This window comes from Perca fluviatilis, chromosome 22 (assembly GCF_010015445.1).
Source record: "Perca fluviatilis chromosome 22, GENO_Pfluv_1.0, whole genome shotgun sequence".
NCBI classification, from domain to species: domain Eukaryota; kingdom Metazoa; phylum Chordata; class Actinopteri; order Perciformes; family Percidae; genus Perca; species Perca fluviatilis.
This window is the reverse complement of record NC_053133.1, coordinates 5,571,370-5,595,975: the sequence shown is the minus strand read 5'-3', so window position 1 is coordinate 5,595,975 and position 24,606 is coordinate 5,571,370. Positions and strand designations below refer to the sequence as shown.

Below are 24,606 nucleotides of genomic sequence, written 5' to 3'. Positions count from 1 at the left end.
GCACAACACTACTGCCTATAATGTAAGGAAAAACCTTTCCTGCAAACCTCAGATTCAGGAGGAGCAAAGCGGAGTAAACAGTGATGCAGGCGTAGTAATAGAGACCATTGTGGTGAAGAGGAAGCTGACCCAGAGGACAAAGCTTTCAATTTACCAGTCGATCTATGTTCCGAGCCTCACCTATGGTCATGAGCTTTGGGTAGTGACCAAAAGAATGACATTGTGGATACAAGCAGCAGACATGAGTTCCCTTTGTAAGGCGACTCAGCCTTAAAGATAGGCTGAAGAGCTCAGAGTAAAGATGCAGCTCCACGTTAAAGGCAGCCAGTTGATCTGGTTAAGTCATTTGATCATGATGGATCCTGGGGCCTTCCTTTGGAGGTTTTGGGTATGTCCAATCTGTAGGAGACCCTGAGGTAGTCCCAGAACACACTGGAGGGATTATATATCTCATCTGGCCTGGGAACGGCTCAGGATTCCCAAGGAGTAGCTGGAAAATGTTGCTGACGAGAGGGACACCTGGAACTACTTAGTCTGCTGCCACCGCGATCCGGCCTTGGCTAAGCAGCAGAAAATTGATAGATGGATTATTACTTTTTTTATTATAATGTATTTTACATTATACCCACTTTTACATTACAGTATGAGTTTCTACATACCCTAATAGTATAGTATGATATAGTATACTGTACTATAGAACTGTAGAATACTGTATAATAAGTATAGTAAAGTACAATATTGTCTTCTAGACTGAACACCGAGCAACATATGGACGTCTGCTTTTGCAGAGACAGAGGGAGAAACAGGAAATGAACAGATATGAAATAGACACCTTGAAAAAAGATTGGAGGAAGTGAAAAACAAGCCCAAACAGCAGCAGCGGCGTGGCTATGTTCCGGTTCGCCTTCCTCCGCTCTCTCTCACACTCACACACATAAATCACAGGCAGGACTGTCCTTGCATGATAGAGCCAAATTATTATGGCTAAACACACAAGTATATGGGATGATTAAAGTGTCTGGAGCCTTCTAAGAGGAGATGGGGACATGATTTATTACCATCCACAGCAGCAGACTGAAATGTAAAATACTCAGAGCGTTGCCTGTTGGCTCCCTGAGTGTTTCAATGAAAACATAGCACAGTAGGTGGACAGTTGTAAGGACAGGTGCTGACTGTTTGTTTTATTACCATTCATGTCATTTCTTTTAACGTTAGTCTGTCTTTGGTCTTTCTGGGTAGAATAGCCAAAACCGCCCTCAAGTACTGTGACTATGTACAAACGAGTATTCAAATAGTAGTTAAAGTAGTCATCAAAATGACTACTAAGGTAAAGAGTAACTTCAAGAGCTTCTTCCCCGGAGTCCTTGTGCATTTTCGCCTCACAGTTTTGGCACCTGGATTGCGTTTGCGGCTTCTGCTGTGGATCTGCTTGACGCACTGCTACTAGTATTATTATCAATCATAGTTTTATTATATTTATTGTTACTATAATTGCGACTGTTCGTCATACTTTGACTTTTTTCGACATACCATACTTTTCAATGGCTTTTTTCTACATGCTATTTTATGACTGTTTCCGACATGGTTTACTCAGTGGCATGGTGTCTCAGTGGTTAGCCCTCCTCCTGGCTAGGCTGGCTAGTCCACATAGCATAAGGGATGGGAGAAAAACGTGCTGTGGTTTATTGGCATTTCTTTAACCCAATCACAATCATCTTGGGTGGTGCTAAGCGCCGGACGGAGGCGATGTGCCGCTGCAAAATACTACAAGCACTTTTTTCAACATACTATACTTAAATTTTTTTTTTGCGACATACTATAATGACTTTTTACCATACCATACTATGACTTTTTCATGGCTTTTTTCAACCTACAATTCTATGACTTTTTTCGACATACTATACTATGCCTTTTTATCACCTTTTTCAACATATTTTTTTTTTTTTTTTTTTTTTTTTTTTTTTTTTTTTTTTTTTTCCTTTTTTTTTTTTTTTTTTTTTTTTTTTTTTATCTACTATACTATAATAATGATAACATGACCATTTCTCTGAATTCTAAGACTTTTTATCACTTTTTTTCGACATACTACACTATGACTATTTTAACACTTTTTTGTCATGCTATACTATGACTTTATCATCACTTTTTTCGACCTACTCTACTATAATAATAATAACATGACCATGTATCTGACCTTTTTCAACATACTATATTATGACTTTTTTATGACTTTTTTCGACATACTGTGCTATGATAATGATAATAAGAAAATGTTTCTGACTTCTAAGACTTTTATCACTTTCTTTCGACATACTATACTTTGACTTTTTCATCACTTTTTTTCAACACACTATACTATAACTTTTTTCGACATACTATGACTTTTTCATCACTTTTTTCGACCTACATACTATAATAATGATAATATGATCATTTCTCTGACTTCTCTGACTTTTCATCACTTTTTTCAACATACTGTACTATGACTTTTCCATAACTTTTTTTGACCTACTATAGTATAATAATGATAACGTGACCATATATCTGACTTCTAAGATTTTTTTATGACTTTTTTCTATACTTTATTATTGCTTTTTTATCACTTTTTTTCGACATACTATACTATGACATTTTCATCACTTTTGTTCGACCTACTATACTATGATAATGATAACATGACTATTTCTCTGACTTATAAGATTTTTTTATCACTTTTTTCGACATACTATACTATGACTTGTTATGACTTTCTTTCGACCTACTATTTACTATAATAATGATAACGTAACCATTTATCTGACTTCTAAGACTTTTTATAATTTTTTTTCGACATACTATACTATGGCTTTTTATGACTTCCTTTCATCCTACTATTTACTATAATAATGATAACGTGACCAATGACCATTTATCTAACTTCTAAGACTTTTTATAATTTTTTTTCGACATACTATACTATGACTACTTTACAATTTTTTGGTCATGTAATTATAACATGACTATTTCACTGACTTCACAGACTTTTTATCACTTTTTCACGACATACAATACTAAGACATTTTCATCACTTTTTACAACATGCTATATACCAGGACTTTTTTCGACATCCTATACTATGACTTGTTATAACCTTCTTTCGACCTACTATAATATAATAATGATAACATTTCTATTTATCTGACTTCAAAGACTTTTTATAATTATTTTTCGACATACTATACTACGACTTTGTCATCACTTTTTTTCGACATACTATTCTATGACTTGTTATGACCTTCTTTCGACCTTCTATAATATAAGAATGATAGGGTGACCATTTATCTGATTTCTAAGACTTTTTATAATTTTTTTCGACATACTATACTATGACTTTTTCCTCACTTTTTACAACATGCTATATACCAGGACTTTTTTCGACATACTATACTATGACTTGTTATGACTTTCTTTTGACCTACTATACTATAATAATGATAACTTGACCATTTATCTGACTTCTAAGACTTTTTATAATTTTTTTTCGACATACTATACTATAACTTTTTTATCACTTTTTTCGACCTACTATGCTATAATGATGATAACATGACCATTTCTTTGACTTCTAAGACTTTTTTATCACTTTTTTCGACATACTATATAATGACTTTTTATGACTTTCTTTCGACCTACTATACTATAATAATGATAACATGACCATTTCTCTGACTTCTCAGGCTTTTTATCACTTTTTTTTGACATACTATACTATGACTATTTTACAATTTTTTGGTCATGCTATACTATAACATTTTCATCACTTTTTACAACATGCTATCTTTCGACCTACTATACTATAATAATGATAACGTGACAATTTATCTGACTTCTAAGACTTTTTATAATTTTTTTTCGACATGCTATACTATGACTTTTTTATCACTTTTTTCGAGCTACTATGCTATAATGATGATAACATGACCATTTATCTGACTTCTAAGACTTTTTTATCACGTTTTTCGACATAATATACTATAATAATTATAACATGAACATTTCTCTGACTTCTCAGACTTTGTCATCACTTTTTTTCGACATACTATACTATGACTTTTTTTATCACTTTTTTCGACCTACTATGCTATAATGATGATAACATGACCATTTATCTGACTTCAAAGACTTTTTATAATTATTTTTCGACATACTATACTATGACTTTGTCATCACTTTTTTTCGACATACTATACGATGACTTGTTATGACATTCTTTCGACCTACTATACTATAATAATGATAGGGTGACCATTTATCTGATTTCTAAGACTTTTTATAATTTTTTTTCGACATACTATACTATGAATTTTTCATCACCTTTTTTCGACATACTATACTATGACTTGTTATGACCTTCTTCGACCTACTATAATATAAGAATGATAACGTGACCATTTATCTGACTTCTAAGACTTTTTATAATTTTTTTTCGACATACTATACTATGACTTTGTCATCACTTTTTACAACATGCTATACTGGGACTTTTTTCGACATACTATACTATGACTTGTTATGACCTTCTTTCGACCTACTATAATATAAGAATGATAACGTGACCATTTATCTGACTTCTAAGACTTTTTATAATTTTTTTTCGACATACTATACTATGACTTTTTCATCACTTTTATCGACCTACTATACTATAATAATGATAACATGACTATTTCTCTGAATTCTAAGACTTTTCTTTGACATTCTATACTATGACTTTTTTAACCTACAATACTACAGAGATGATAAGACGTTAATTTTTCTGAGAGAAACTGATATCATTTTTCCAAGGAGAGTTGTTTGAATGCAGTTAGTTATTTTGTTGACAAGTAAATATTGGAGTGTGACAAACACAGATACGACGAGGATGGGATTTGAACCCATGCGTGCAGAGCACAATGGATTAGCAGTCCATCGCCTTAACCACTCGGCCACCTCTTCCACTGTATGCTCTTTTTTATTTCAAAGTAAAGTTCTGATTCAGGTCCCGCCCTGAGTGGTTACATAGGCTGCCCACCAAGTCTAGAAAAGCATATAGCACCAATTAAACAGAAACCTGCAACTTAACATACTATACTATATCTTTTTTAATCACTTTTTTGTGACATACTATACTAAGTCATTTTCATCACTTTTTACAACATGCTATACTAAGACTTTTTCGACATACTATACTATAATAATGATAATTTCATAATTTATCTGACTTCTAAGACTTTTTATAAATTTTTTCGACATACTATACTATGACTTTTTTTTTTTTTTTTCGACCTACTATACTATAATAAAGATAACATGACCATTTCTCTGACTTCTCAGACTTTTTATCACTTTTTACGACATACAATACTAAGACATTTTCATCACTTTTTACAACATGCTATACTAGAACTTTTTTCCGACATCCTATACTATGACTTGTTATAACCTTCTTTCGACCTACTATAATATAATAATGATAACATTTCCATTTATCTGACTTCAAAGACTTTTTATAATTATTTTTCGACATACTATACTATGACTTTGTCATCACTTTTTTTCGACATACTATACGATGACTTGTTATGACATTCTTTCGACCTACTATACTATAATAATGATAGGGTGACCATTTATCTGATTTCTAAGACTTTTTATAATTTTTTTTCGACATACTATACTATGAATTTTTCATCACCTTTTTCGACATACTATACTATGACTTGTTATGACCTTCTTTCGACCTACTATAATATAAGAATGATAACGTGACCATTTATCTGACTTCTAAGACTTTTTATAATTTTTTTTCGACATACTATACTATGACTTTTTCATCACTTTTATCGACCTACTATACTATAATAATGATAACATGACTATTTCTCTGAATTCTAAGACTTTTCTTTGACATTCTATACTATGACTTTTTTAACCTACAATACTACAGAGATGATAAGACGTTAATTTTTCTGAGAGAAACTGATATCATTTTTCCAAGGAGAATTGTTTGAATGCAGTTAGTTATTTTGTTGACAAGTAAATATTGGAGTGTGACAAACACAGATACGACGAGGATGGGATTTGAACCCATGCGTTCAGAGCACAATGGATTAGCAGTCCATCGCCTTAACCACTTACGGCCACCTGCGTCCACTGTATGCTCTTTTTTATTTCAAAGTAAAGTTCTGATTCAGGTCCCGCCCTGAGTGGTTACATAGGCATTCCAATCCTAGAAAAGCATATAGCACCAATTAAACAGAAACCTGCAACTTAACATACTATACTATATCTTTTTTAATCACTTTTTTATGACATACTATACTAAGTCATTTTCATCACTTTTTACAACATGCTATACTAAGACTTTTTTCGACATACTATACTATAATAATGATAATTTCATAATTTATCTGACTTCTAAGACTTTTTATAAATTTTTTCGACATACTATACTATGACTTTTTTTATCACTTTTGTCGACCTACTATACTATAATAAAGATAACATGACCATTTCTCTGACTTCTCAGACTTTTTATCACTTTTTTACGACATACAATACTAAGACATTTTCATCACTTTTTACAACATGCTATACTAGAACTTTTTTCGACATCCTATACTATGACTTGTTATAACCTTCTTTCGACCTACTATAATATAATAATGATAACATTTCCATTTATCTGACTTGAAAGACTTTTTATAATTATTTTTCGACATACTATACTATGACTTTGTCATCACTTTTTTTCGACATACTATACGATGACTTGTTATGACATTCTTTCGACCTACTATACTATAATAATGATAGGGTGACCATTTATCTGATTTCTAAGACTTTTTATAATTTTTTTTCGACATACTATACTATGAATTTTTCATCACCTTTTTTCGACATACTATACTATGACTTGTTATGACCTTCTTTCGACCTACTATAATATAAGAATGATAACGTGACCATTTATCTGACTTCTAAGACTTTTTATAATTTTTTTTCGACATACTATACTATGACTTTGTCATCACTTTTTACAACATGCTATACTGGGACTTTTTTCGACATACTATACTATGACTTGTTATGACCTTCTTTCGACCTACTATAATATAATAATGATAACGTGACCATTTATCTGACTTCTAAGACTTTTTATAATTTTTTTCGACATACTATACTATGACTTTTTCATCACTTTTATCGACCTACTATACTATAATAATGATAACATGACTATTTCTCTGAATTCTAAGACTTTTCTTTGACATTCTATACTATGACTTTTTTAACCTACAATACTACAGAGATGATAAGACGTTAATTTTTCTGAGAGAAACTGATATCATTTTTCCAAGGAGAGTTGTTTGAATGCAGTTAGTTATTTTGTTGACAAGTAAATATTGGAGTGTGACAAACACAGATACGACGAGGATGGGATTTGAACCCATGCGTGCAGAGCACAATGGATTAGCAGTCCATCGCCTTAACCACTCGGCCACCTCGTCCACTGTATGCTCTTTTTTATTTCAAAGTAAAGTTCTGATTCAGGTCCCGCCCTGAGTGGTTACATAGGCATTCCAAGTCTAGAAAAGCATATAGCACCAATTAAACAGAAACCTGCAACTTAACATACTATACTATATCTTTTTTAATCACTTTTTTATGACATACTATACTAAGTCATTTTCATCACTTTTTACAACATGCTATACTAAGACTTTTTTCGACATACTATACTATAATAATGATAATTTCATAATTTATCTGACTTCTAAGACTTTTTATAAATTTTTTCGACATACTATACTATGACTTTTTTTATCACTTTTGTCGACCTACTATACTATAATAAAGATAACATGACCATTTCTCTGACTTCTCAGACTTTTTATCACTTTTTTACGACATACAATACTAAGACATTTTCATCACTTTTTACAACATGCTATACTAGAACTTTTTTCGACATCCTATACTATGACTTGTTATAACCTTCTTTCGACCTACTATAATATAATAATGATAACATTTCCATTTATCTGACTTCAAAGACTTTTTATAATTATTTTTCGACATACTATACTATGACTTTGTCATCACTTTTTTTCGACATACTATACGATGACTTGTTATGACATTCTTTCGACCTACTATACTATAATAATGATAGGGTGACCATTTATCTGATTTCTAAGACTTTTTATAATTTTTTTTCGACATACTATACTATGAATTTTTCATCACCTTTTTTCGACATACTATATTATGACTTGTTATGACCTTCTTTCGACCTACTATAATATAAGAATGATAACGTGACCATTTATCTGACTTCTAAGACTTTTTATAATTTTTTTTCGACATACTATACTATGACTTTTTCATCACTTTTATCGACCTACTATACTATAATAATGATAACATGACTATTTCTCTGAATTCTAAGACTTTTCTTTGACATTCTATACTATGACTTTTTAACCTACAATACTACAGAGATGATAAGCCATTAATTTTTGGAAGAAACTGATATCATTTTTCCAAGGAGAGTTGTTTGAATGCAGTTAGTTATTTTGTTGACAAGTAAATATTGGAGTGTGACAAACACGGATACGACGAGGATGGGATTTGAACCCATGCGTAAGCACAACACATGGATTAGCAGTCCATCGCCTTAACCACTCGGCCACCTCGTCCACTGTATGCTCTTTTTTATTTCAAAGTAAAGTTCTGATTCAGGTCCCGCCCTGAGTGGTTACATAGGCATTCCAAGTCTAGAAAAGCATATAGCACCAATTAAACAGAAACCTGCAACTTAACATACTATACTATATCTTTTTTAATCACTTTTTTATGACATACTATACTAAGTCATTTTCATCACTTTTTACAACATGCTATACTAAGACTTTTTTCAACATACTATACTATAATAATGATAATTTCATAATTTATCTGACTTCTAAGACTTTTTATAAATTTTTTGACATACTATACTATGACTTTTTTTATCACTTTTGTTCGACCTACTATACTATAATAAAGATAACATGACCATTTCTCTGACTTCTCAGACTTTTTATCACTTTTTACGACATACAATACTAAGACATTTTCATCACTTTTTTACAACATGCTATACTAGAACTTTTTTTCGACATCCTATACTATGACTTGTTATAACCTTCTTTCGACCTACTATAATATAATAATGATAACATTTCCATTTATCTGACTTGAAAGACTTTTTATAATTATTTTTCGACATACTATACTATGACTTTGTCATCACTTTTTTCGACATACTATAACGATGACTTGTTATGACATTCTTTCGACCTACTATACTATAATAATGATAGGGTGACCATTTATCTGATTTCTAAGACTTTTTATAATTTTTTTTTGACATACTATACTATGAATTTTTCATCACCTTTTTTCGACATACTATACTATGACTTGTTATGACCTTCTTTCGCCCTACTATAATATAAGAATGATAACGTGACCATTTATCTGACTTCTAAGACTTTTTATAATTTTTTTTCGACATACTATACTATGACTTTGTCATCACTTTTTACAACATGCTATACTGGGACTTTTTTCGACATACTATACTATGACTTGTTATGACCTTCTTCGACCTACTATAATATAATAATGATAACGTGACCATTTATCTGACTTCTAAGACTTTTTATAATTTTTTTCGACATACTATACTATGCCTTTTCTCACTTTTTTATCGACCTACTATACTATAATAATGATAACATGAATATTTCTCTGAATTCTAAGACTTTTCTTTGACATTCTATACTATGACTTTTTTAACCTACAATACTACAGAGATGATAAGACGTTAATTTTTCTGAGAGAAACTGATATCATTTTTCCAAGGAGAGTTGTTTGAATGCAGTTAGTTATTTTGTTGACAAGTAAATATTGGAGTGTGACAAACACAGATACGACGAGGATGGGATTTGAACCCATGCGTGCAGAGCACAATGGATTAGCAGTCCATCGCCTTAACCACTCGGCCACCTCTTCCACTGTATGCTCTTTTTTATTTCAAAGTAAAGTTCTGATTCAGGTCCCGCCCTGAGTGGTTACATAGGCATTCCAAGTCTAGAAAAGCATATAGCACCAATTAAACAGAAACCTGCAACTTAACATACTATACTATATCTTTTTTAATCACTTTTTTATGACATACTATACTAAGTCATTTTCATCACTTTTTACAACATGCTATACTAAGACTTTTTTCGACATACTATACTATAATAATGATAGGGTGACCATTTATCTGATTTCTAAGACTTTTTATAATTTTTTTTCGACATACTATACTATGAATTTTTCATCACCTTTTTTCGACATACTATACTATGACTTGTTATGACCTTCTTTCGACCTACTATAATATAAGAATGATAACGTGACCATTTATCTGACTTCTAAGACTTTTTATAATTTTTTTTCGACATACTATACTATGACTTTTTCATCACTTTTATCGACCTACTATACTATAATAATGATAACATGACTATTTCTCTGAATTCTAAGACTTTTCTTTGACATTCTATACTATGACTTTTTTAACCTACAATACTACAGAGATGATAAGACGTTAATTTTTCTGAGAGAAACTGATATCATTTTTCCAAGGAGAGTTGTTTGAATGCAGTTAGTTATTTTGTTGACAAGTAAATATTGGAGTGTGACAAACACAGATACAACGAGGATGGGATTTGAACCCATGCGCAGAGCACAATGGATTAGCAGTCCATCGCCTTAACCACTCGGCCACCTCGTCCACTGTATGCTCTTTTTATTTCAAAGTAAAGTTCTGATTCAGGTCCCGCCCTGAGTGGTTACATAGGCATTCCAAGTCTAGAAAAGCATATACCACCAATTAAACAGAAACCTGCAACTTAACATACTATACTATATCTTTTTTAATCACTTTTTTATGACATACTATACTAAGTCATTTTCATCACTTTTACAACATGTTATACTAAGACTTTTTTCGACATACTATACTATAATAATGATAATTTCATAATTTATCTGACTTCTAAGACTTTTTATAAATTTTTTATACAATACTACTATACTATGTTTACTTTTTATCACTTTTTTCGACCTACTATACTATAATAAAGATAACATGACCATTTCTCTGACTTCTCAGACTTTTTTATCACTTTTTACGACATACAATACTAAGACATTTTCATCACTTTTTACAACATGCTATACTAGAACTTTTTTCGACATCCTATACTATGACTTGTTATAACCTTCTTTCGACCTACTATAATATAATAATGATAACATTTCCATTTATCTGACTTGAAAGACTTTTTATAATTATTTTTCGACATACTATACTATGACTTTGTCATCACTTTTTTCGACATACTATAACGATGACTTGTTATGACATTCTTTCGACCTACTATACTATAATAATGATAGGGTGACCATTTATCTGATTTCTAAGACTTTTTATAATTTTTTTCGACATACTATACTATGAATTTTTCATCACCTTTTTTCGACATACTATACTATGACTTGTTATGACCTTCTTTCGACCTACTATAATATAAGAATGATAACGTGACCATTTATCTGACTTCTAAGACTTTTTATAATTTTTTTTCGACATACTATACTATGACTTTGTCATCACTTTTTACAACATGCTATACTGGGACTTTTTTTCGACATACTATACTATGACTTGTTATGACCTTCTTTCGACCTACTATAATATAATAATGATAACGTGACCATTTATCTGACTTCTAAGACTTTTTATAATTTTTTTTCGACATACTATACTATGACTTTTTCATCACTTTTATCGACCTACTATACTATAATAATGATAACATGACTATTTCTCTGAATTCTAAGACTTTTCTTTGACATTCTATACTATGACTTTTTTAACCTACAATACTACAGAGATGATAAGACGTTAATTTTTCTGAGAGAAACTGATATCATTTTTCCAAGGAGAGTTGTTTGAATGCAGTTAGTTATTTTGTTGACAAGTAAATATTGGAGTGTGACAAACACAGATACGACGAGGATGGGATTTGAACCCATGCGTGCAGAGCACAATGGATTAGCAGTCCATCGCCTTAACCACTCGGCCACCTCGTCCACTGTATGCTCTTTTTTATTTCAAAGTAAAGTTCTGATTCAGGTCCCGCCCTGAGTGGTTACATAGGCATTCCAAGTCTAGAAAAGCATATAGCACCAATTAAACAGAAACCTGCAACTTAACATACTATACTATATCTTTTTTAATCACTTTTTTATGACATACTATACTAAGTCATTTTCATCACTTTTTACAACATGCTATACTAAGACTTTTTTCGACATACTATACTATAATAATGATAATTTCATAATTTATCTGACTTCTAAGACTTTTTATAAATTTTTTCGACATACTATACTATGACTTTTTTTATCACTTTTGTCGACCTACTATACTATAATAAAGATAACATGACCATTTCTCTGACTTCTCAGACTTTTTATCACTTTTTTACGACATACAATACTAAGACATTTTCATCACTTTTTACAACATGCTATACTAGAACTTTTTTCGACATCCTATACTATGACTTGTTATAACCTTCTTTCGACCTACTATACTATAATAATGATAACATTTCCATTTATCTGACTTCAAAGACTTTTTATAATTATTTTTCGACATACTATACTATGACTTTGTCATCACTTTTTTTCGACATACTATACGATGACTTGTTATGACATTCTTTCGACCTACTATACTATAATAATGATAGGGTGACCATTTATCTGATTTCTAAGACTTTTTATAATTTTTTTTCGACATACTATACTATGAATTTTTCATCACCTTTTTTCGACATACTATACTATGACTTGTTATGACCTTCTTTCGACCTACTATAATATAAGAATGATAACGTGACCATTTATCTGACTTCTAAGACTTTTTATAATTTTTTTTCGACATACTATACTATGACTTTTTCATCACTTTTGTCGACCTACTATACTATAATAATGATAACATGACTATTTCTCTGAATTCTAAGACTTTTCTTTGACATTCTATACTATGACTTTTTTAACCTATGATACTACAGATATCATAAGACGTTAATTTTTCTGAGAGAAACTGATATCATTTTTCCAGCTACGACGAGGATGGGATTTGAACCCATGCGTGCAGAGCACAATGGATTAGCAGTCCATCGCCTTAACCACTCGGCCACCTCGTCCACTGTATGCCCTTTTTTATTTCAAAGTAAAGTTCTGATTCAGGTCCCGCCCTGAGTGGTTACATAGGCATTCCAAGTCTAGAAAAGCATATAGCACCAATTAAACAGAAACCTGCAACTTAACATACTATACTATATCTTTTTTAATCACTTTTTTATGACATACTATACTAAGTCATTTTCATCACTTTTTACAACATGCTATACTAAGACTTTTTTCGACATACTATACTATAATAATGATAATTTCATAATTTATCTGACTTCTAAGACTTTTTATAAATTTTTTGCACATACTATACTATAACTTTTTTATCACTTTTGTCGACCTACTATACTATAATAAAGATAACATGACCATTTCTCTGACTTCTCAGACTTTTTATCACTTTTTACGCACATACAATACTAAGACATTTTCATCACTTTTTACAACATGCTATACTAGAACTTTTTTCGACATCCTATACTATGACTTGTTATAACCTTCTTTCGACCTACTATAATATAATAATGATAACATTTCCATTTATCTGACTTGAAAGACTTTTTATAATTATTTTTCGACATACTATACTATGACTTTGTCATCACTTTTTTTCGACATACTATACGATGACTTGTTATGACATTCTTTCGACCTACTATACTATAATAATGATAGGGTGACCATTTATCTGATTTCTAAGACTTTTTATAATTTTTTTTCGACATACTATACTATGAATTTTTCATCACCTTTTTTCGACATACTATACTATGACTTGTTATGACCTTCTTTCGACCTACTATAATATAAGAATGATAACGTGACCATTTATCTGACTTCTAAGACTTTTTATAATTTTTTTTCGACATACTATACTATGACTTTGTCATCACTTTTTACAACATACTATACTGGGACTTTTTTCGACATACTATACTATGACTTGTTATGACCTTCTTTCGACCTACTATAATATAATAATGATAACGTGACCATTTATCTGACTTCTAAGACTTTTTATAATTTTTTTCGACATACTATACTATGACTTTTTCATCACTTTTTTATGACATACTATACTAAGTCATTTTCATCACTTTTTACAACATGCTATACTAAGACTTTTTTCGACATACTATACTATAATAATGATAATTTCATAATTTATCTGACTTCTAAGACTTTTTATAAATTTTTTCGACATACTATACTATGACTTTTTTTATCACTTTTGTCGACCTACTATACTATAATAAAGATAACATGACCATTTCTCTGACTTCTCAGACTTTTTATCACTTTTTTACGACATACTATACTAAGACATTTTCATCACTTTTTACAACATGCTATACTAGAACTTTTTTCGACATCCTATACTATGACTTGTTATAACCTTCTTTCGACCAACTATAATATAATAATGATAACATTTCCATTTATCTGACTTCAAAGACTTTTTATAATAATTTTTCGACATACTATACTATGACTTTGTGTGTGACAAACTCAGCTACGACGAGGATGGGATTTGAACCCATGCGTGCAGAGCACAATGGATTAGCAGTCCATCGCCTTAACCACTCGGCCACCTCGTCCACTGTATGCTCTTTTTTATTTCAAAGTAAAGTTCTGATTCAGGTCCCGCCCTGAGTGGTTACATAGGCATTCCAAGTCTAGAAAAGCATATACCACCAATTAAACAGAAACCTGCAACTTAACATACTATACTATATCTTTTTTAATCACTTTTTTATGACATACTATACTAAGTCAACGTGACCATTTATCCAACTTCTAAGACTTTATAATTTTTTTTCGACATACTATACTATTACTTTTTTTATAACTTTTTTCCACCTACTATACGATAATGATGATAACATGACCATTTCTCTGACTTCTGAGACTTTTTTATCACTTTTTTTGACATACTATACTATGACTTCTTATGACTTTCTTTCGACCTACTATACTACAATAATGATAACGTGACCATTTAATTAACTTCTAAGACTTTTTATAATTTTTTTTCGACATACAATACTATGACTTTTTCATCACTTTTACAACATGCTATGTACTAGGACTTTTTCGGCATACTATACTATGACTTTTTCATCACTTTTTTTCGACCTACTATACTATAATAATGATAACATGACCATTTCTCTGACTTCTAAGACTTTTTTTATCACTTTTTTCGACATACTATACTATGACTTTTTGTGACCTTCTTTCGAACTACTATACTATAATATTGATAACATGACCATTTATCTGACATCTAAGACTTTTTATAATTTTTTTTCGACATACTATACTATAACTTGTTATGACTTTTTTCGACCTTCGTCATGATAACGTGACCATTTATCTGACTTAAGACTTTTTATATATTTTTTTTTTTCGACATACTCTACTATGACTTTTTCATCACTTTTGTCGACCTACTATTCTATAATAATGATAACATGACTATTTTTCTGAATTCTAAGACTTTTCTTTGACATTTTATACTATGACTTTTATAACCTACAGAGATGATTTCTGAGAGAAACTGATATCATTTTTCCAAGGAGTGTTGTTTGAATGCAGTTAGTTATATTGTTGACAAGGAAATATTGGAGTGTGACAAACTCAGCTACGACGAGGATGGGATTTGAACCCATGCGTGCAGAGCACAATGGATTAGCAGTCCATCGCCTTAACCACTCGGCCACCTCGTCCACAGTATGCTCTTTTTTATTTCAAAGTAAAGTTCTGATTCAGGTCCCGCCCTGAGTGGTTACATAGGCATTCCAAGTCTAGAAAAGCATATACCACCAATTAAACAGAAACCTGCAACTTAACATACTATACTATATCTTTTTTAATCACTTTTTTATGACATACTATACTAAGTCATTTTCATCACTTTTTACAACATGCTATACTAAGACTTTTTTCGACATACTATACTATAATAATGATAATTTCATAATTTATCTGACTTCTAAGACTTTTTATAAATTTTTTCGACATACTATACTATGACTTTTTTTATCACTTTTGTCGACCTACTATACTATAATAAAGATAACATGACCATTTCTCTGACTTCTCAGACTTTTTATCACTTTTTTACGACATACAATACTAAGACATTTTCATCACTTTTTACAACATGCTATACTAGAACTTTTTTCGACATCCTATACTATGACTTGTTATAACCTTCTTTCGACCTACTATACTATAATAATGATAACATTTCCATTTATCTGACTTCAAAGACTTTTTATAATTATTTTTCGACATACTATACTATGACTTTGTCATCACTTTTTTCGACATACTATACGATGACTTGTTATGACATTCTTTGCGACCTACTATACTATAATAATGATAGGGTGACCATTTATCTGATTTCTAAGACTTTTTATAATTTTTTTTTCGACATACTATACTATGAATTTTTCATCACCTTTTTTCGACATACTATACTATGACTTGTTATGACCTTCTTTCGACCTACTATAATATAAGAATGATAACGTGACCATTTATCTGACTTCTAAGACTTTTTATAATTTTTTTTTACATACTATACTATGACTTTGTCATACTTTTAATGCATACGTTTTCGACATACTATACTATGACTTGTTATGACCTTCTCGACCTACTATAATATAATAATGTAACGTACCATTTATCTGACTCTAAGACTTTTATAATTTTTTTTACATACTATGACTTTTTCATCACTTTTATCGACCCTACTATACTATAATAATGATAACATGACTATTTCTCTGAATTCTAAGATTTTTCTTTGACATTCTATACTATGACTTTTTAACCTATAATACTACAGATATGATAAGACGTTAATTTTTCTGAGAGAAAACTGATATCATTTTTCCAAGGAGAGTTTTAGTATATTTTGTGAAAAAATGTAAAATACGACGAGGATGGGATTTGAACCCATGCGTGCAGAGCACAATGGATTAGCAGTCCATCGCCTTAACCACTCCGGCCACCTCGTCCACTGTATGCTCTTTTTTATTTCAAAGTAAAGTTCTGATTCAGGTCCCGCCCCTGAGTGGTTACATAGGCATTCCAAGTCTAGAAAAGCATATAGCACCAATTAAACAGAAACCTGCAACTTAACATACTATACTATATCTTTTTTAATCACTTTTTTATGACATACTATACTAAGTCATTTTCACCACTTTTACAACATGCTATACTAAGACTTTTTTCGACATACTATACTATAATAATGATAATTTCATAATTTATCTGACTTCTAAGACTTTTTATAAATTTTTTCGACATACTATACTATGACTTTTTTTTATCACTTTTGTCGACCTACTATACTATAATAAAGATAACATGACCATTTCTCTGACTTCTCAGACTTTTTATCACTTTTTTACGACATACAATACTAAGACATTTTCATCACTTTTTACAACATGCTATACTAGAACTTTTTTCGACATCCTATACTATGACTTGTTATAACCTTTTTCGACCTACTATACTATAATAATGATAACATGTCCATTTATCTGACTTCAAAGACTTTTTTTAATTATTTTTCGACATACTATACTATGACTTTGTCATCACTTTTTCGGACATACTATAACGATGACTTGTTATGACATTCTTTCGACCTACTATACTATAATAATGATAGGGTGACCATTTATCTGATTTCTAAGACTTTTTATAATTTTTTTTCGACATACTATACTATGAATTTTTCTTACCTACTTTTTCGACATACTATACTATGACTTGTTATGACCTTCTTTCGACCTACTATAATATAATAATGATAACGTGACCATTTATCTGACTTCTAAGACTTTTTATAATTTTTTTCGACATACTATACTATGACTTTTTCATCACTTTTTCGACCTACTATACTATAATAATGATAACATGACTATTTCTCTGAATTCTAAGACTTTTCTTTGACATTCTATACTATGACTTTTTAACCTATGATACTACAGATATCTTAAGACGTTAATTTTTCTGAGAGAAACTGATATCATTTTTTCCAAGTTTTTTTTTTTTTTTTTTTTTTTTTTTTTAAAATTTGTTGTACAAACTCAGCTGAGGGATGGGATTTGAACCCATGCGTGCAGAGCACAATGGATTAGCAGTCCATCGCCTTAACCACTGGCCCCTCGTCCAGTCTTATGCCTTTTATTTCAAAGTAAAGCTGACAGTCCCCACGATGGTTTATAAGCATTACAAGTCTAGAAAAGCATATACACCAATTAAACAGAAACCTGCAACTTAACATACTATATTTTTTTAATCACTTTTTTATGACATACTATACTAAGTCATTTTCATCACTTTTACAACATGCTATACTAAGACTTTTTTCGACATACTATACTATAATAATGATAATTTCACCATTTATCTGACTTCTAAGACTTTTTATAATTTTTTTTCGACATACTATACTTTATTTTTATCACTTTTGTCCGACCTCTATACTATAATAAAGATAACATGACCATTTCTCTGACTTCTGTCTTATTTTCACTTTTTACTAAAAAAATTTTAACATGCTATACTATAACTTTTTTCGACATCCTATACTATGACTTGTTATGACTTTTTTCGACCTGCTGTACTATAATAATGATAACGTGACCATTTATCTGACTTAAGACTTTTTATAATTTTTTTTCGACATACTATACTATGACTTGTTATGACCTTCTTTCGACCTACTATAATATAATAATGATAACGTGACCATTTATCTGACTTCTAAGACTTTTTATAATTTTTTTTCGACATACTATACAATGACTTTTTTTATCACTTTTGTCGACCTACTATACTATAATAAAGATAACATGACCATTTCTCTGACTTCTCAGACTTTTTATCACTTTTTTACGACATACAATACTAAGACATTTTCATCACTTTTTACAACATGCTATACTGGGACTTTTTTTGACATACTATACTATGACTTGTTATGACTTTCTTTCGACCTACTATACTATAATAATGATAGGGTGACCATTTATCTGATTTCTAAGACTTTTTATAATTTTGTTTCGACATACTATACTATGAATTTTTCATCACCTTTTTTCGACATACTATACTATGACTTGTTATGACCTTCTTTCGACCTACTATAATATAATAATGATAACGTGACCATTTATCTGACTTCTAAGACTTTTTATAATTTTTTTTTCGACATACTATACTATGACTGCTTTTCATCACTTTTGTCGACCTACTATACTATAATAATGATAACATGACTATTTCTCTGAATTCTAAGACTTTTCTTTGACATTCTATACTATGACTTTTTTAACCTATGATACTACAGATATCATAAGACGTTAATTTTTCTGAGAGAAACTGATATCATTTTTCCAGCTACGACGAGGATGGGATTTGAACCCATGCGTGCAGAGCACAATGGATTAGCAGTCCATCGCCTTAACCACTCGGCCACCTCGTCCACAGTACACCCTTTTTTATTTCAAAGTAAAGTTCTGATTCAGGTCCCGCCCTGAGTGGTTACATAGGCATTCCAAGTCTAGAAAAGCATATACCACCAATTAAACAGAAACCTGCAACTTAACATACTATACTATATCTTTTTTAATCACTTTTTTATGACATACTATACTAAGTCAACGTGACCATTTATCCAACTTCTAAGACTTTATAATTTTTTCGCCATACTATACTATTACTTTTTTTATAACTTTTTTCCACCTACTAACGATAATGATGATAACATGACCATTTCTCTGACTTCTGAGACTTTTTTATCACTTTTTTGACATACTATACTATGACTTCTTATGACTTTCTTTCGACCTACTATACTACAATAATGATAACGTGACCATTTAATTAACTTCTAAGACTTTTTATAATTTTTTTTCGACATACAATACTATGACTTTTTCATCACTTTTACAACATGCTATGTACTAGGACTTTTTCGGCATACTATACTATGACTTTTTCATCACTTTTTTTCGACCTACTATACTATAATAATGATAACATGACCATTTCTCTGACTTCTAAGACTTTTTTTTATCACTTTTTTACAACATACAATACTAAGACATTTTCATCACTTTTTACAACATGCTATACTAGAACTTTTTTCGACATCCTATACTATGACTTGTTATAACCTTCTTTCGACCTACTATACTATAATAATGATAACATTTCCATTTATCTGACTTCAAAGACTTTTTATAATTATTTTTCGACATACTATACTATGACTTTGTCATCACTTTTTTTCGACATACTATACGATGACTTGTTATGACATTCTTTCGACCTACTATACTATAATAATGATAGGGTGACCATTTATCTGATTTCTAAGACTTTTTATAATTTTTTTTCGACATACTATACTATGAATTTTTCATCACCTTTTTTCGACATACTATACTATGACTTGTTATGACCTTCTTTCGACCTACTATAATATAAGAATGATAACGTGACCATTTATCTGACTTCTAAGACTTTTTATAATTTTTTTTCGACATACTATACTATGACTTTGTCATCACTTTTTACAACATGCTATACTGGGATATTTTTTCGACATACTATACTATGACTTGTTATGACCTTCTTATGCCCTTTTTTATTTCAAAGTAAAGTTCTGATTCAGGTCCCGCCCTGAGTGGTTACATAGGCATTCCAAGTCTAGAAAATCATATACCACCAATTAAACAGAAACCTGCAACTTAACATACTATACTATATCTTTTTTAATCACTTTTTTATGACATACTATACTAAGTCATTTTCATCACTTTTTACAACATGCTATACTAAGACTTTTTTCGACATACTATACTATAATAATGATAATTTCATAATTTATCTGACTTCTAAGACTTTTTATAAATTTCTTTCGACATACTATACTATGACTTTTTTTTATCACTTTTTTTCGACATACTATACGATGACTTGTTATGACATTCTTTCGACCTACTATACTATAATAATGATAGGGTGACCATTTATCTGATTTCTAAGACTTTTTATAATTTTTTTTCGACATACTATACTATGACTTTGTCATCACTTTTTTTCGACATACTATACGATGACTTGTTATGACATTCTTTCGACCTACTATACTATAATAATGATAGGGTGACCATTTATCTGATTTCTAAGACTTTTTATAATTTTTTTTCGACATACTATACTATGAATTTTTCATCACCTTTTTTCGACATACTATACTATGACTTGTTATGACCTTCTTTCGACCTACTATAATATAAGAATGATAACGTGACCATTTATCTGACTTCTAAGACTTTTTATAATTTTTTTCGACATACTATACTATGACTTTTTCATCACTTTTGTCGACCTACTATACTATAATAATGATAACATGACTATTTCTCTGAATTCTAAGACTTTTCTTTGACATTCTATACTATGACTTTTTTAACCTATGATACTACAGATATCATAAGACGTTAATTTTTCTGAGAGAAACTGATATAATTTTTCCAAGGAGTGTTGTTTGAATGCAGTTAGTTATATTGTTGACAAGGAAATATTGGGTGTGACAAACTCAGCTACGACGAGGATGGGATTTGAACCCATGCGTCAGAGCACAATGGATTAGCAGTCCATCGCCTTAACCACTTGCGCCACCCTCGTCCACGATGAACGCCCTTTTTTATTTCAAAGTAAAGTTCTGATTCAGGTCCCGCCCTGAGTGGTTACATAGGCATTCCAAGTCTAGAAAAGCATATACCACCAATTAAACATTTTTTTAAACCATTTTTTTTTTTTTTATGACATACTATACTAAGTCAACGTGACCATTTATCCAACTTCTAAGACTTTATAATTTTTTTTCGACATACTATACTATTACTTTTTTTATAACTTTTTTCCACCTACTATACTATAATAATGATAACATGACCATTTCTCTGACTTCTGAGACTTTTTTATCACTTTTTTTGACATACTATACTATGACTTCTTATGACTTTCTTTCGACCTACTATACTATAATATTGATAACATGACCATTTATCTGACATCTAAGACTTTTTATAATTTTTTTTCGACATACTATACTATAATTTGTTATGACCTTTTTCGACCTTCGTCATGATAACGTGACCATTTATCTGACTTAAGACTTTTTATATATATTTTTTTTCGACATACTCTACTATGACTTTTTCATCACTTTTGTCGACCTACTATTCTATAATAATGATAACATGACTATTTTTCTGAATTCTAAGACTTTTCTTTGACATTTTATACTATGACTTTTATAACCTACAGAGATGATAAGACGTTAATTTTTCTAAGAGAAACTGATATCATTTTTCCAAGGAGTGTTGTTTGAATGCAGTTAGTTATATTGTTGACAAGTAAATATTGGAGTGTGACAAACTCAGCTACGACGAGGATGGGATTTGAACCCATGCGTGCAGAGCACAATGGATTAGCACTCCATCGCCTTAACCACTCGGCCACCTCGTCCACAACTTAACATACTATACTATATCTTTTTTAATCACTTTTTTATGACATACTATACTAAATCAACATGACCATTTATCTGACTTCTAAGACTTTATAATTTTTTTTCGACATACTATACTATGACATTTTCATCACTTTTGTCGACCTACTATACTATAATAATGATAAGGTGACCATTTATCTGACTTCTTTGACTTTTTATCACTTTTTTACGACATACAATACTAAGACATTTTCATCACTTTTTACAACATGCTATACTGGGACTTTTTTCGACATCCTATACTATGACTTGTTATAACCTTATTTCGACCTACTATAATATAATAATGATAACATGACCATTTATCTGACTTCAAAGACTTTTTATAATTATTTTTCGACATACTATACTATGACTTTGTCATCACTTTTTTCGACATACTATACGATGACTTGTTATGACTTTCTTTCGACCTACTATACTTTAATAATGATAGGGTGACCATTTATCTGATTTCTAAGACTTTTTATAATTTTTTTTCGACATACTATACTATGAATTTTTCATCACCTTTTTTCGACATACTATACTATGACTTGTTATGACCTTCTTTCGACCTACTATAATATAATAATGATAACGTGACCATTTATCTGACTTCTAAGACTTTTTATAATTTTTTTTCGACATACTATACTATGACTTTTTCATCACTTTTGTCGACCTACTATACTATAATAATGATAACATGACTATTTCTCTGAATTCTAAGACTTTTCTTTGACATTCTATACTATGACTTTTTTAACCTATGATACTACAGATATTATAAGACGTTAATTTTTGTGAGAGAAACTGATATCATTTTTCCAAGGAGAGTTGTTTGAATGCAGTTAGTTATTTTGTTGACAAGTAAATATTGGAGTGTGACAAACTCAGCTACGATGAGGATGGGATTTGAACCCATGCGTGCAGAGCACAATGGATTAGCAGTCCATCGCCTTAACCACTCGGCCACCTCGTCCACAGTACGCTCTATTTTATTTCAAAGTAAAGTTCTGATTCAGGTCCCGCCCTGAGTGGTTACATAGGCATTACAAGTCTAGAAAAGCATATACCACCAATTAAACAGAAACCTGCAACTTAACATACTATACTATATCTTTTTTAATCACTTTTTTATGACATACTATACTAAGTCAACGTGACCATTTATCTGACTTCTAAGACTTTATAATTTTTTTTCGACATACAATACTAAGACATTTTCATCACTTTTTACAACATGCTATACTAGGACTTTTTTCGCCATCCTATACTATGACTTGTTATAACCTTCTTTCGACCTACTATAATATAATAATGATAACATGACCATTTATCTGACTTCTAAGACTTTTTATATTTTTTCGACATATTATACTATGAATTTTTTATCACTTTTGTCGACCTACTATAATATAATAATGATAACATGACCATTTATCTGACTTCTAAGACTGTTTATAATTTTTTTTCGACATACTACACTATGAATTTTTCATCACCTTTTTTCGACATCCTATACTATGACTTGTTATGACTTTTTTCTACCTGCTGTACTATAATAATGATAACGTGACCATTTATCTGACTTAAGACTTTTTATAATTTTTTTTCGACATACTATACTATGACTTGTTATGACTTTCTTTTGACCTACTATA

General features: G+C 30.6%; 14 non-coding genes across 14 annotated transcripts; all 14 read right to left on the bottom strand.

Annotated features, from left to right (window-relative positions):
* Nucleotides 1-4,892: 4,892 nt before the first annotated feature.
* Nucleotides 4,893-4,974, bottom strand: trnas-gcu. Its single transcript has one exon. It is a non-coding gene; the product is annotated as a tRNA-Ser (tRNA).
* A 1,110-nt stretch (nt 4,975-6,084) lies between these two features.
* Nucleotides 6,085-6,169, bottom strand: trnas-gcu. The gene has a single exon. It is a non-coding gene; the product is annotated as a tRNA-Ser (tRNA).
* A 1,278-nt stretch (nt 6,170-7,447) lies between these two features.
* trnas-gcu lies at nt 7,448-7,529 on the bottom strand. Its single transcript has one exon. It is a non-coding gene; the product is annotated as a tRNA-Ser (tRNA).
* Nucleotides 7,530-8,637: 1,108 nt separating this feature from the next.
* trnas-gcu lies at nt 8,638-8,720 on the bottom strand. Its single transcript has one exon. It is a non-coding gene; the product is annotated as a tRNA-Ser (tRNA).
* A 1,278-nt stretch (nt 8,721-9,998) lies between these two features.
* On the bottom strand, nt 9,999-10,080 carry trnas-gcu. The gene has a single exon. It is a non-coding gene; the product is annotated as a tRNA-Ser (tRNA).
* Nucleotides 10,081-10,772: 692 nt separating this feature from the next.
* Nucleotides 10,773-10,852, bottom strand: trnas-gcu. Its single transcript has one exon. It is a non-coding gene; the product is annotated as a tRNA-Ser (tRNA).
* Nucleotides 10,853-12,134: 1,282 nt separating this feature from the next.
* Nucleotides 12,135-12,216, bottom strand: trnas-gcu. Its single transcript has one exon. It is a non-coding gene; the product is annotated as a tRNA-Ser (tRNA).
* A 1,045-nt stretch (nt 12,217-13,261) lies between these two features.
* trnas-gcu lies at nt 13,262-13,343 on the bottom strand. The gene has a single exon. It is a non-coding gene; the product is annotated as a tRNA-Ser (tRNA).
* A 1,505-nt stretch (nt 13,344-14,848) lies between these two features.
* Nucleotides 14,849-14,930, bottom strand: trnas-gcu. Its single transcript has one exon. It is a non-coding gene; the product is annotated as a tRNA-Ser (tRNA).
* A 1,049-nt stretch (nt 14,931-15,979) lies between these two features.
* trnas-gcu lies at nt 15,980-16,061 on the bottom strand. Its single transcript has one exon. It is a non-coding gene; the product is annotated as a tRNA-Ser (tRNA).
* A 1,222-nt stretch (nt 16,062-17,283) lies between these two features.
* On the bottom strand, nt 17,284-17,366 carry trnas-gcu. Its single transcript has one exon. It is a non-coding gene; the product is annotated as a tRNA-Ser (tRNA).
* A 2,407-nt stretch (nt 17,367-19,773) lies between these two features.
* trnas-gcu lies at nt 19,774-19,855 on the bottom strand. Its single transcript has one exon. It is a non-coding gene; the product is annotated as a tRNA-Ser (tRNA).
* Nucleotides 19,856-22,832: 2,977 nt separating this feature from the next.
* trnas-gcu lies at nt 22,833-22,914 on the bottom strand. Its single transcript has one exon. It is a non-coding gene; the product is annotated as a tRNA-Ser (tRNA).
* A 928-nt stretch (nt 22,915-23,842) lies between these two features.
* Nucleotides 23,843-23,924, bottom strand: trnas-gcu. The gene has a single exon. It is a non-coding gene; the product is annotated as a tRNA-Ser (tRNA).
* Nucleotides 23,925-24,606: the final 682 nt, after the last annotated feature.